The sequence below is a fragment of the Paramormyrops kingsleyae genome, chromosome 3 (assembly GCF_048594095.1).
Source record: "Paramormyrops kingsleyae isolate MSU_618 chromosome 3, PKINGS_0.4, whole genome shotgun sequence".
NCBI lineage: Eukaryota > Metazoa > Chordata > Actinopteri > Osteoglossiformes > Mormyridae > Paramormyrops > Paramormyrops kingsleyae.
Window position 1 is genome coordinate 8,227,342 of NC_132799.1, and position 15,084 is coordinate 8,242,425.

At 38.6% G+C, this 15,084-nt stretch overlaps 1 long non-coding RNA gene across 1 annotated transcript in view; it reads right to left on the reverse strand.

The window, feature by feature from the left end:
• The window catches only part of LOC111858619 (uncharacterized), a 29,239-nt gene that overhangs the window by 13,430 nt on the left and 725 nt on the right, over positions 1-15,084 (reverse strand). The window contains exons 3-4 of the long non-coding RNA XR_002841624.2: positions 14,602-14,738; positions 6,110-6,165 (exon numbers count right to left, since the gene is read on the reverse strand). This is a non-coding gene — a long non-coding RNA (uncharacterized lncRNA). The remainder of the gene's footprint in view (positions 1-6,109; positions 6,166-14,601; positions 14,739-15,084) is intronic.

Here is a 15,084-nt window from a genome sequence, read left to right on the forward strand (position 1 = left end):
AACTGCACACAAGTGTCTTCACAGAGTTTTATAGTTTTGGCTTATAGTCATGTCTAGTAGCTCATCAATGAGCACAACTATATCTACATATTGCTTCTAGGGAATGTCTCTGAACATTCCTAGTGTACCATCAAATAAGGACAAGGATATTGTAATATATAAGCAATCACAGTGGCATGTTAGCAAGGCCATATATAGCCAAAACAATATTATATAGGCATGGACTGAAATATATGAACAAGAGAAGTGATATATTATCAAATAAAATAATTTTAAAGACGATGAAAAATTACCAAGTGCAATAATGTATAACCATGAATGATGACATAAGAAGCAAGGATAGTAATTTATTAGCAAAAGCTGTGATATATTTGCAAAGAATATAATATATTGCCAACCACAATGAAATATTATGACGGACAATGACGTATTGACCATAGCAGTGACCTTCCACCAAGTGCCGCAGAAGCCTGACGAGTCTTTGACCGCTACACAGAAGAGAAACTGGACAGCTACCTTAACCACCTAATGGTCCCTAAAAGTAACAGGTGGTCTTGGTGCTTTTCAGTGAGACTGTACGTGCTGGCCAGTGAGAGGTCACGCAGCGTTAGCCACCGCGATGGCTATCTTGGGCTGGTCTCTGCTCCCTCAGCCCTGCTACAGGAACAGCAGACTCAGACACACATAATTGTTAGATCACCTCTCACCCATCCCTAAAAGCAGTGTATTGTTTCTATCAGTTTTGATTATACCTTTTCAATTGACAATGTCATATTTCTTAATGCATGCCTAGTGTGCTTAATCATTACTATGATGGGGTTAGTTTGCTCACTTAAACTTTACCCCGAAATATTAAATACTGAACTGATAATTCTGTCAATTTGACTAGATTGCGGAAAAAAATATGACCAGAACGCACCAAAAAAGAGGCAATTTGTTCTATTTACATGTCTATGAGCAAAACAATAACGAGGATTTAAACTCCCAGGGCCCTTGTTATTTGGTCAGACATTTTAAACTACAATCAGATCAAACAACAAATAAAAACAAAAATTTAAGCCCTGCTGGTCTGGAAATGCAAATGTTATTAAAAATATTTTCCTGATTCTGGAACGATAAAAGAAATACAAACAGAGAAACTAAAAGTACCAAAAACAAAGGATTTTTAAAATCCTGTAATTCTGTCCCATTTCCAAAAAAGGTAAAAAAAAAAAAAAATCTCATTTTCTCGCTTAAATTTTTTTTCCCTTGAGTTATAACTCTGCATATTGTACTCTGCCGTAAGCGTGCACAGTAAGTTGCTACTAGTTCTTTGCAGAAGAACTTGTTAAAATTCCCCCATGTAATTCTTCCCTACATATTCTTCCTTTTATTTTTAGAATTACTGACAAGATCCAGGACCCAAAGTGCCCCCTTTCCTATATTCTGATGTGTGTTTTGTACCTGCCCAACCTCCACCCTGAGATCTCGGTTTTGCAGTTCCTCAGGACATGTAACTAATCACGCATTATTTCAGATTTTTTTTTTACTCAAAACTTTGTAGGTTCGATTAGCTGGTCTCAATAGAGCGAGAAAAGTAATGATCAGGCCCATTTGTTTCTCGTGAGGTCAGAGGTCGCACCGATCAATGGCTATTTAGGAAATGCTGCTACTGCCTGCAAGATTTACGCAGAGATTCATAAAAAGATGAAGTTCATTAGAAAACCAAGCTCCCTGCCATCAAGAACTCATACTTTTGGAGCCTCAGGCAACATACTAAACTGGAAAGAAATCGTGCATTTTTGGGGAGTTGTTTTTTAAAAAAACAAAAAAGACTGCTTTGAAACAGAAGGCGCAGCACTGAACTCGGCCACACTGAATTCCCGCGCCAGGAGATACTGTTCAAGAGTGGGGGGGGGGGGGGGGGACATGCGCATCACACTCTTGTCTAACCACAGCACAAGTGAGAGCTTAAGTGTGAATTTTACACCAAAGGCCAGCCACACTCCTCCAAGGTAAGGCCCTGATGGAGAAAATTAACTCTTACTTTTAACTGGTTCTAAAACAGGTTTTGAAAATCTGCAACAGCACAGAATAGGGACTGATATCAAACCCGATATTTTTAGTGTTTTGTTATTAGTGTTTTAAAAATGTAATCAATCACCAGTATTGTGATCATTTCGGATCTTTTTCCAGTATTAAGTAATTAATGGCAAAAACATCAGGTTTTTCTTTAACTGACTCAACTGCATCAATTGATGACTTCTGCTGTACTGTATCAACGCAGTTTGTATTGATAAACAGATGCCCCACTGTGCGGGAGAGATTTGTGGGTGAGAAAAAGCGCCTCTGAATAGCCACCTCCCTAACCAGGGCAGAAAATCAAACAAGCAGGGGGGAAAAAGGAGAAAAAGGGATTCCTTATAAATAGCAGGGCTTGCCAGAAGGCATTGGGAAGGAGAGCTGTAAGAATCTGGAGAGCAACTTGAGCTTGACACGGGTCTGAAAAATTGAGAGGGGGTGGAATCAGAGACCCACTTGGAGAATCGTCACAGACCAAAGCAGGGATTAGTGTTCTTGCTACCACAGCCAAGAAGCTTCTAAACACTGAACACTTCAAAGTTATTTCTTTTGCTCTTTTGGGGAGCAACGCAGCCTTTCCAGCACAGTGGCTTCGCTAGGCCACAGTCACCATGTCAGTTCATGTTTGGGGAGGGGGGGGTCTCTCCAATTCAGATTTGTCAGTGTCTACAGGTAAAATCAGCAGTTACTTAGGTATGTAGAATACTGTGTGTAGTCTCTGTGATGCAGGCCTAGAGTGAACTTAAATACTTTCTAAAAGACGCTTCCTTGAAATTTTATAAGAAACGCTTCCCGGAAAGTATGGCGTATGATATTTTGTTTTTTAAACAGAAACGTCTTAAACCTCACCCGGGTATGCATTTTTGCCACGGACTGACGATCCATCCAAGATTTGTGCTAATTAGCTAAATACTGTAACTAACATTCTGCGGTCACATTTCAAAAAAAAAAAGAAAAGAAAAACATCAGAAGGACTACTTCAGCAGTGCTTCGCAACACAGGCATTCCGCACTGAGCCGGCAAGAGCATGGAGAGAGGGATTAAAGCAGAGACCAATGTGAAAACCCTGCTTAATGGCTGAGCCGTGCTATATTTACACCAGCACTGTTTCACCAAACAGAAACAGCTTCCCTGAGTGAGCAGGCTCCTCTTTTTACAGACATACAATTTTTTTTTACCCTTCAGACACATTAAAGGTGCGTGTGTTTCACATATTGAATAAACTTGTAATTAATGCCCCATTAATGTCTGATTTATGATTTATGTCATGCCACAGCAAACTAGCATAAAATACCAAAAATAGAATCTGGTGACATTAAATGGCATGACTTAAAATGCATTTATTGGAATTTTTTATTGTGTAGTTTTTTGTTAATGCCATACAGTAATCAAAAACCAAAAACATAAGTACAGAAAGATAGCCAAAGCTGGAAAGCAGTGGCACAACACAGATGCAGTTTACTCCTCACAATGTTTGGTGTGAAATATTTAATGATATGTTTTTAAAAATCAAACTGAACAATACCATCATACCGAACGTGCCTCAGAAGTACGCAGGTAATTCACAGGTAAAATCAGTCAGAAACTAAGCACAAGGAACAAGTTAAACTTGCAGTATAACTGAGAAACAGAAAACTAGAAGTAAGGCCTAACACAACTAAACTATACTCATAACAGTAGCAATAATAATTGTTCAAAATTGTTAAAAGTTGTCATATTCATCTTTTCCCACTAGTTGCCTTCTGTCTCATAGGCTCCAAACTGCAAGTGAAAAATATTATTGTGATTCTACAGACAATATATCAAGTCAGTAGCAGATACTACTGCCACAAAAAAGAAAGCTGCAAACCTTAAACTTTAAACCGGGAATGGTAACAAATTCTAAAAAGAAATTTTAGTTTTAAAACTCTGAAAAAACAATGGTTTCCTAAACAATATTGAGTAAAAAAAGTTAAACTAATTTCACTCTTTGGGCCAGAATATGGTATATAGTGTACTATACAGTATAAGCCAAATTTACATTGGAAAATACTGCATTTTAAAAGATTAAATTACTTTTCATATTGTGCATAATTTCTTAAACCAATACTGAGAGTTCTTCTGGTGACTCTACAGCTTCCACAAAACACTCCTAGTTTATTTTGAAAGTGCCCAGAAAAAGTGACCCCTCTGTATTTATCTGCCCCTGTCAAAGAGTCCCTCTGCTGGCAAGACAGAGAACTGCACTTGACCCTGTCGGCATTGCCATTCTGAAGGCCCAGCCAAGGAACAAAGGCCACACACTGTGCCAAATTGTGCCATTGTTTTGGAGAAGCAGGGGCTGGGCATGTGGGGGGGGGGGGGGTGCAAGGCCTGGGGGCTTGGCATGATACCAGAGGCTCACAGTTAGAGATGCTCGGCTGCTGTCATCTTCCCAGATCCAACCAATGTGTCTCTGTCCTCGCAACAGATAAACATACATTGTCCGCAAACAGGATTTAGTGTTCTGTAAAAGGGTAAACTTGTTCAAAGCCTCATTGAGACAGACGTCCATCACATACCCATCAGTAGGAAATACAGGGCATTGTAATCACAATGGCCGCCACCCACAGCAACGGCACATGACGACTCTTAGCCGTTATTTTTTTTTCTGTTTTGATGCTGCTCCTTGACTGCAGCCACTTTAAACCTGGGCTCTGATTTATGCAGAGAAGGAAAGCAGTTCTAGCCAAATGAGAAGCTGCCAAAACGGAAGCTTCCTGCACAGGAAAAAAAAGACTCAGGAGAAAGTGATATGTCATAAATATCCCAAATCCCACTGCTTTTCTTGGGGGGCGGGGGGTGGGGTGGGATGGGGAGGAAAGCCTCATTTTATCCATAAATAAGTCAGATAATGTAAAATAACTTATTTTACTAAGCAGTTTATTATTGGCCAAAGGTCAACTACAGCAGTGATTATTTTATGCAACTCGTATTACTCCTATTTGCATTCTGGCTAGGACTTTGTGAGCTGACACTTTCACTTGAAGAACTTCATTCCTGTTTCAGATATTGCAGGAATGTGACAATGTGCACCTTTGTTGCTAAAACTGTGGAGCAGCTTTGAACTACAGACTGACAGTACAGACTGCCGTTCCTGAAGTAAATGTAAATTATTGTTATTTACACATTTAACCCGACACCTGCATTTGTACATACGAGCTGTGCCATTCTGAAATGATTTGTTGCCCTCTTTTGGTAAGAATGTGCTACTGCACTATTCTCATCCTTGCTTTGTTATATTTGTCCAGCTCCACTGCCAAAAAAATATATACAAACATTACTCTAATTTAAATAGAAACTAAATTTAAATTAATATCGGACAATGCTGTAGTTCCTCAAATAATAACTATAATTAGTAATTTATTTAGGAAATTCTGCCAAGTTGCACAGCTACTAATTCAGTTTTTGATTTTATGTTAGAATGTTTATTCGGGTTAATAAAGACCTTTCTGACAATAGATGAAATTCTTTAACCACTACTCAGCACATTCCCCCCACCCCATGCAATCCAAATAGAAACCCATCTGGCCAATACAGATACAGGTACAGTTGCAAGTCATTTCCAAGTTCTCTTGTCATTTGGGAACTTGCTACTCAACTTGCCCTTGACACCTCGCCTCGATCTTAAAGGAGCACATCCGGAATGTGCTCATGTGAAAACCAGTAATTATTCAGTGAAGCTATCACTGTGCCCAGAGCACACCTCCACACACAGGACACAGTGTGCCAGCGCCAGGCACGGCCCAGCCCCGGAGCGAGTGACAGGGCCGTCGCAGCAGCTGAGAAATTAGAAGAGGGTTACCACAGCGATCAAGGCACCCAGGGAGCCCTCATCTCGGCAACCTGGCTTGCTGACGTGTGTCAGTGCAAACGCTGCTGCCGGTCACAGAATGCGACAGGTCCGAGATGCACTGGCGACTAAAGTGTACAAGATCACCATAGTACCTGCAATGCTCTTGGTCTGCTGTGGTTTGTCCATACCTTAGATTCCCCCACCCGGCTCACAGCCCCCATATCCCACGCTCACCTGCCGATTCGCTCTCTGTTTCTGGGATCCATCGACCGTCTTATTCTTTCCATCTTCTGCAAAGATAAGAAATAAACCCTGATTGTAAAGCCATAGAATATCCTTTCAGGCGCTACCCCTCTCTGTTTCGCTGCCTTTATTTCGCTCTCCCAGCACTGTGAAGTAAAGAGGTGGGCAGTTTATTTTTCATAATCTCAAGAATGGCAGATCTAAATAAAGATGCTCTTCAAATTCCATTATACTTATAATGGTCTTTTGCTGCAAGGGATTAGAGATCGTATTTAAGTACTGTACATCACGGAGAGGAGCAAATGCGGCGTGCTTGCTGACAGCTTTTATTGTGCAGGACAGGTGGAATTCCAACACCTCAGCGTCTCTAAACATTGAAAAAGAACTCGTTGAACAGTCTTTACACCCTACATATTCAACATTCAACATCCAGGTACAAATGAAAAGGCTGAGATATCCAATTAGACATTCCCCTTTAGCTCCCCCCCCCCAAGTCAATCACAGTATAATCAATTTACTAGTTAAAGTACAGCTTTACAATGATGAGCATTTTAGTCAATAGACTTATTAATCTCACCCTAATGTGAGTCATTATAATTTATTTGGAACTCTTTAAAAAAAAAAATTCACAAAGCTTCTTTTGTAAAATGTCTATATAAAGATTATAGCCTAGTAACGCAGGCACTGCTCTGTAATTTATTTTGCATAAGTATTTCAATGTGCAGCTGGTATATACAGAAACGAAATAAAATAAAATTTGTCCCAGCGATTTCCTACTCAGAAACAACTTCATACTCCTCTTTCCCAAGAAAACAACATAGATTTTTATTTCACTGTAAACATTTTTAATAAAAAGCTATTGATCGTCTATCGATTGCTCAGCCCACAGGCACGGACCAGCGAACCCTCCTCGTCTCGATCATTATGTCTTGAACCGTTGGGTTCATTTTCACAAATTTGTTCAATACCGGTCTCATGCGCTCTCGGATCTGCCGCTGCGACACCTCGCTGTTTCGGCTGCTCGGCGCACGGCGCACCGTGGCGCGAGCTGGATTAAAACACTTCAGTAAACAAACAAGCGGCGCCCCCCCCCCCCCCCCCCCCGAAACGCGCGGCGCCACAAACACACACGACAAAGTTCTGAAAAACCCAATTAAAATGCACAAACAATAAAGATATTAAAGACACGCCTAACAGAATGCGCAGTTCCCTCATATGCCAGAAACGGTTTCTCTACTCAGTGTATAGTATAAAGAGAATGAAATAAAGCGCACTTTGGAGTAGATCTGAAGCACGTGGGGGGTTTTAAATTATGAGGTTCTATAATTGTATTATTTTACAATTATGACGCTTGCAATAAAACTCAGGAAGCCCTTTGGCAATCCTTACCTTGCTCGTCTCAAAAATGTGAATATGGAGGTATGCTATGCTTTTTTTAATCCCTTCGTCACCATTTAAAATCTTTATTCTCTTGTGAACGTGTCGTTTTAATGTGAAACTCGATGGAGAATGGCTATAGAGGGTTGGAAAAAGATCAATGCTGAATGAATTACTCTGCAGTGCAGACTCGGTTTGATAACAAAAGAATTGATCCACTAAGCGAGAAACAATTCTATGCCAAAATGGTAGAAACCCACGGATTCCCGAGTCTTTGTGGAAAGATGCAGTATTTTAAAAAATAAACCCAGTAATACCATTGAAAATTAAATAGCCAATTAAGTTCATGCATTCATACTTTTGGATATTTACAGTAATTTTTGTTGTTTTCCACTGGTAGATGACTAGAAATCACCCTGAAACTTCCCTGTAAGCCAAGTTTAGGCCCTACTTTACACCTGTCACACTAAGTGAAACTTGTTATACCCAGAATTCCATACTCTACCAAAACACAGGGGCATGGTAAAAAAAAAAATGGTGGTCTAATTACACTATATTTTGAAGAACACGCTCCTGCATTTTCTTAAGTTGGCAGAACAGCCTATTCACATGAGAACGTCTACACTAGCACTCTACAGCATGTAAATATAAATATTGGTTGCGTTGGCAGCTGTGTTGGCATGTCATTGTACGAAAGTTGCATGAAAGGAAATGTAGGTCCTTTGCTAGGTTGCCAACTACAGTCCTGCAGTAAAATAAAAAGCAAGTATAGAAATAAACAATTTACCCATATAGCACTTACAACATTTTATGAACCTTACTGCACCAGCGTTTCCCCCTTGGAAGTTCATCTTATCTTATATATTGAGCTTGAGAATTTTACTTAATTATAATAACAGAATAGGTTTTTCCGAGAATTATCAATGAACAGACCATCTGATATGGTTTCCACCCCCATAACTGGATTTAGAAACTAATCACTGGACACTAGCATCTAATTTTAAATTACTTGAAAGATCACTGAAATGAATTAAAGATAATGTAAAAGAAAGTCTCCTTGCATAGGCCAATAATGTGTAAGAATCAATCATTTCTAATGGGGTTCAAATTAACAATCAAATGTTATGGTACACGTAAACTACACTGCACTGAATTCTGTATAAAAACAAATCGCTTTATTGCTGATCAAACAGTAGATTACACTGACAGTTAAATTCACGTAATCAATAACTGGAATTGTTTATTGTAACATATTTATCCGCATAAGAAATGACACACAATGGAATTAAATTTGATTGGAAAATAATTATTTAATGTTACATGTTTTATGCAATAAATTTCGAGAAAGTTGGTGCTTAAACAAAAAGGGAAAAAAACTCACATATTGATAGTATTTACAAGAACGCCAGCCAAAAAGTTTGAGAATATTTTTATTTTTGTCTAAGGAAGCGACTTGGATGTGTATGTAATTAGTAGTGAGTATAGTAGTAATTTAAGTAGTCATCTCTTCTATCTGTTAAATTTTTAATAAATTAAAACACATACAATCCATCCATTTTCCATACCCACTTGTCAATATTACTACTTATTAAATTTTACGCTAGTATAAAGCTTTACACCAGTTTATGTACAGAAAAAATGTACTTTCAAAACTCAGCTCAACAAACTTACTTTATCCATTTTAAATGCATAGATGTGAAATTTAACACAGGCTCTCTACACTACCTGTCAACATACCTGGGAATCCATGCATAGGAGGTAAAGGTCTCCCTTTTGTGGAAAAAAATTGTGCAATCCAACTACTACCCAGAAACAGAAAGAGCACTCTGAAGGAGGGTTGCTTTGGAAATTACTTGATCATATGACCATATGCTTGGTTTTTATGGTGATTTGGATGAATGGGAGCAAACAGTACATGAAATGCAGCTGGAGTGTTTGCACCTTGATCCATATCAAAAAGTGCTCAGCCATGACAACAGTGATACAGTGTCTCCTTTCATTTGAAGTCCATTTCCAATACAACAAACATGAATTGGTCCAAGCTAAGTTCAATAACTGACTCCAGCACTATGGAAACATTATACAGCCTTGCGTTGGGGTGTATCTATCTCAATAGTTATGGGGGAAAGGCAAGAAATCAAATACAGTGCTGTAACAGACAAACAGTACTCTACAGCAAATAATAATGTAAATATAAAATCACAACACTTTATAATAAAAAGCAATACACCCACAAACTTCCTACAATGTCCACTTACATGCGTCTCTCGATCAGTCTGTATCATTTACACTGGACATCAGACATAAATGTAATTGAACATGACTTGATCAGGCTGAACTAGATGCAAAACTATATATCAGTTAACAATATATAACAAACCAAAACAATAAACCACAAAAAACCCTTCCATCTAATAACAGTCCATAACACAGGCCCTACAGAAGCCCAAGTCAGAGTTCCTAGCAGAAGAACACTCAGCCTAGCCAGCCGAGCCTGGAAGTCCTTGCTAAACTCAGCACCTCAGATATCGATTACAGCCTAAGCCCACAACCCAATCAAACCCTGTCCTCTCTGATATTTACCCTCTATGGGATACCCCTTGCAGGAACGCTAGCCCACAAAGCATCAAGGGAGAAAAGAAAAAGTCAATTATATCCTACTTGCTTCAGCTTCCCCTTAGGGATGGGATCCACTCTGTCTAATACCACCCATTCAAGTCTGACAGCCAGCTGGATTCACCCCTACTTCTGAAGTCCGGTAATCCAGGCTAAGGCTTCCCACCTCTCGCTTCAGCCCAGGATTGGACTCGGCTGGTCCACGACGTGTTGCGATGAATATACATATACACAGACCACTTCCCCCTTCCCTGATAAAAAAAAAATATAAACTATCATATTATACATATATATATATATACATATACATATAGATAGATAGATAGATATAGAGAGAGAGAGTAGCTCTTCCTCTCACAGTAAGGCCTAAAGACATTAAAATAGACGAAAGGACAGAAACTAGACATTTTTTGACCATGCACACGTCAACTAAAATAGCCATTTTGTTTGGCAATTATATTCATGTGACCATTGTTTGGCCTCCTTTTCACAGTACTTTATCTTTGTCACTGCCTGGCTGAGGATAAAAAGCCTCAAGTCCTCCATGCTCCAGCTGCAGTACGCTGTACAGTAAATGGCCTAGAACTGATGACCTGCCTTTCATTGGCATGCTGTAGGTCAAGTACAGTTTGGTTTGCTGCATGGAAAACTGGCCCGGATCAAGGCCCAGGATGGGGTCCAAGTGGCCCCATTGCCACAGTTCCATTGATCTCCCAGCTGAAGTCATTTTAATGAAGTCCTGTAAACCAGTCTCCAGATACATCATTTACCGACACAGCACCACTCACTGCCACTGTTTTTTTTTTCAAACACAAAGGTTAATATGTTACAGCAAAATGATCCAAAGGTGACAAAGCAGGATGGACCAACCTCCAATTGAGCCATATTATCCAAGTTATTCTTAAAAGAATCACAGAATAATTTTGTGAGAACTGCTCTGGGCAGAACTGCCCACAGAACCACGTGACACCAACATGTGAGGAAGGAATAGGGAGCAGAGGTGGATTTTGAAAACAGTTTTTTCATAATCAGAAATGGGAAGTACACACAAGAAAACCAAATCATGCTGGGTTGGGGGTTACAAAGGGTATAGAATAAGGCAACAGGATCTGGCCCAGAGTGAAAAATAGAGTTCAGTTTTACAGGACCAGTGAAGTGAATGAATGTGTTCGTCACCTGACTTCACCCCACCCTGAGATATCTACACCATCCCCACTCCACCTCAAAAATATTGGACAAACATTGTCAAGACATAGAGATACTGTCCTAGCAGAGCTTTCATTAAACGCTTTGCATAGGCCAAATCTCAATTACCTCTCCTGCAAAAGTGTGTGTACATCACCAACTAATTTAGCTACACTACCGTATTTACTTTCTGCATATTAAACCCTGTCTCAGACAAATGAAGAGTTCTGTGAACCTTAACCTTGTCATATTTTCAGGCGTTAAGCTAGATGTGTTTATGAACCACCCTGCATCATAAAAAAGCAAACGCTTAAACTCATAGTTTAATTCCATAATGGTCCCTCAGGCAAAACTACCAAATAATCCTTAAATTATAAATTCAATCCAGACCAAATCAATCTCATTATTATAAACTGAAGTTATAATTAAATTCTTTGCAAATATAGTCAGATTAACTTCAACACAGGATAAAATTTTGTTTCAATGCATTAGCTTCAATTCGATGCAGGTCCATAATGCAGTTTAGATAACAAAAAGAGAACACACATGATCAAGCATTTTTTCCTCCATAATGTTTTTTTTTTTGTTTTTCCTAGTATGAAATATCTACATGCATTAGCAGCTGGATCTGACATTTTGTTACACTCCTCAAAAGCATACCGGCGTTAAAAGTAAGATAAAAATGCAGAGTGAAATAAGGCATAAAGTGATTTCAGTCACAGAAGCACTGGAAAACCAGGCACTTATGAACCAGTTATGAGCATTTGAGAAGGAGCTAAGACAGATGTTTCCTCATTCTAATAAAGATATCAATAATAATCATCATTTTTTACTGGTTTTGGTACTGAAGCTGTATTTATGTGGATGCTTAAGGAGAAAATATCCTGTTTCTATACTATTCCACACATAACAAGAATGGTGATATTACAAAATGAGTTAAACCAGCCACCTCTGGTCTTGTCTTGATTCAAAAGCAACTTAGAGAGAGAGAGAGTAGGAGAGAGAGATGCAGGGTGCAAGACCCACACGATGTAGCTCCAGCCAATTGCATTCCAGAGAAGTGACCATGGTTCGTGACAAACAATGCACAATAGATCATTCTGCTCAAAGGTAAAAAAGCAGAGCTACGAGCTGAATGGAGAAAAGGAATAGGGAGGGAGAAATTAATGCCTGAGCACAGCCACACTACATAAGAATGCCAAATAATGTGAGGGTTCATTTTTAAAATATGCTATATTAGCAGTGTGTATTCTATTAATGGCACCAAATCTGCATATGACTGAGAAAGCACCTCATTTCGCACAGGTTGTCAAGCTCCTCCATAAAGCAAAGTCGCAGCGAAATCGTCTTAAATTGCTCCTCGGCAGCACACACACAAAAAAAGCATTTAACACTCACCCGTCTGCAGGCTCTGAAACCTCTCAACCATTTCAGGCTCACATCGGCAAAAGCCCCGGTATCCCTCCACTGATATGTAAACAGCCCGCTAAGATTTCTTTGTTTGGGGGTTTTTGAAGCTGGCTAGGTTTTCTTTTGCAGCGGCTGGTTTTGCAGCTTTGAAGCAGGTGGATGACAAAACATCAATCTCTCCAGGCACAATGTGTAGCGTGCTCGGGTGGCACACTACTCACGAGCAACATATTATCACAAACTCCAACGCGGACATCGGCGTTCTTTTGCTGCCTCTTTGCTTAAAAGGACTGATCCTAGTCCTTGGATATTTTTAAGTGGGGAAATATGGCCCTTTTCATAGCGGTGTAATAACTTTCAAAAGAAAATACTGCAATATGTGTTTTACTTTGCGTTCATGTCACAAATGTGACAGTGTATTTGTAGATTAATGCACAGTAGAATATTTCAGCAGCTGGTGGGTTTCATCTTATGTTCAATATATTATGCAATGCAAATCTAGTACGTCAGCATTATATTTTCAGTAATAAAATGTCAAGATAGGGGACAATTTACTATTATATACAATAGAAATTGCGTTGTGCTTATACAATATTGAATATAAGCCCTGAATCATAAAGACAAACTACCGTTTCCTACAATTATTCACTAAATAAAAAAAAACGTAAAATAATAATATATTTATGATTACGAATATCAGTTTTTCAAAGTCTCGGTTGCTTGAAGAATATTATTTGTCACTGGTGTTTTGAATACCATGTAAGATGGTAAATTGGACCACAATAAACAGAAAGCACCAGTACTAACAGAGACTACCTACAAATAAGGATTATTTTCACAATTTCAACAAGTAGTGATTAAATTAACTTGTTAACAGTAAGTATAATTTGGTGTTGAGGCAAAGTCTTGGGCTCTGAAATAGGAAAAGGATCATAATAAAACAGATTTTTTGATAATCATACAGCCCATGCACTGAAAACTGTTTATATGAAGACTATTAGATGACAATGGGAACATTACTTTCATTTTAACTGGATATATACCATGCACTATGCTAGAAGTCAATATGTATGGTAGGGCAAATATTAACATCAGTCATATATTTTACATTGTATTTTCCCTGTATGACAACACGGTACATATCCAAGAATATGGCATTTCCATCCAATGTACAATCCATTTCTTAATCTGTTTCTCAGAAGCATTCTTAAAGTGTTTTAATTTCAGTAAAACTGAAAAAATAAAAACTAAGTAAAATACTAGCTCTTTAACAATTGTCGGATTTAAAAGGTAGAAAACCAAGGATTAATGTACTATAATGTGACCATTTCTCTAATATATCTGTAGTCTGTTTTGTATTGGCTTGCAGAAATAACCTGTAACTTATCCCTTCTGGGGATAAGTTACAGATTTATTCTGTTGGCAGAGGATCACATTCTGTGAGTATTTACTATATGTAAGACTCCAAATCTATTCCTCTTCTGGGTCCAAAGTCATAGTACAAATTGCACATTATTAATGTGTATTTAAAATGTTTGGAGCCATGGACATAATTGACGACATTCAGCTAAGGCCCAGGGACACAATTACTCATGTTTATTCTAAACCTTAGACATCATGAGTTACTTCACAGAACCAAACACATGGCCCATTCACAGAGCTACTTTACTGTACTTTCAAATGAGTTTATGAGGGCTCTTCAAAAATTGGAACCTGGCTTCTAAAACTACACTCACAAACTAATTATAATTATGGGGGATTTAAAATGCAATTACCCATTAAACATCTAAGGATATGTCAGAAAGATTCATTTGAAAATAATAATAAAATAAAGGAATAAAAGTATAACAATAAATATACACGTATAATGAAATTCAACCATATCCTGTACCTACCTGTTCTACGCAGGGTGACGGGGGTGCCGGAGCATATTAACACACTTATCTTTCACACCCTCGGACAATGGGGCGACTTTAATTTTCCTTAGCATGTTTTTGGACTGCAGTGGTCAGGCGGCGGATGAACCCCACGACTACACGGGGAGAACCATCACATGAAGCCGGGGACTTAAAACCGGGTCAACTCAAACTGGATTCCATGCAGATGCCCATGGGAATTGTACTGTAATTATAAACTGAGAGTATATCTTTTAACATAATAATGAAAACATACCAAGTTAACTCAAAATAAAATTATAGACGATGACAGGCAGATAACACATGAAGAAAAAAAAGTGACCATACCGATCTGAAAACTGAAATCAATTTTTTGTTCCCAAACTGGCCATAAAATATTTACTGTTTTGGGGCGCTATGGTAATCAGTTTTATTTCGCTATGTGAAGATGTTACGATGTCGTAAACCTTTTCTATAACTTAC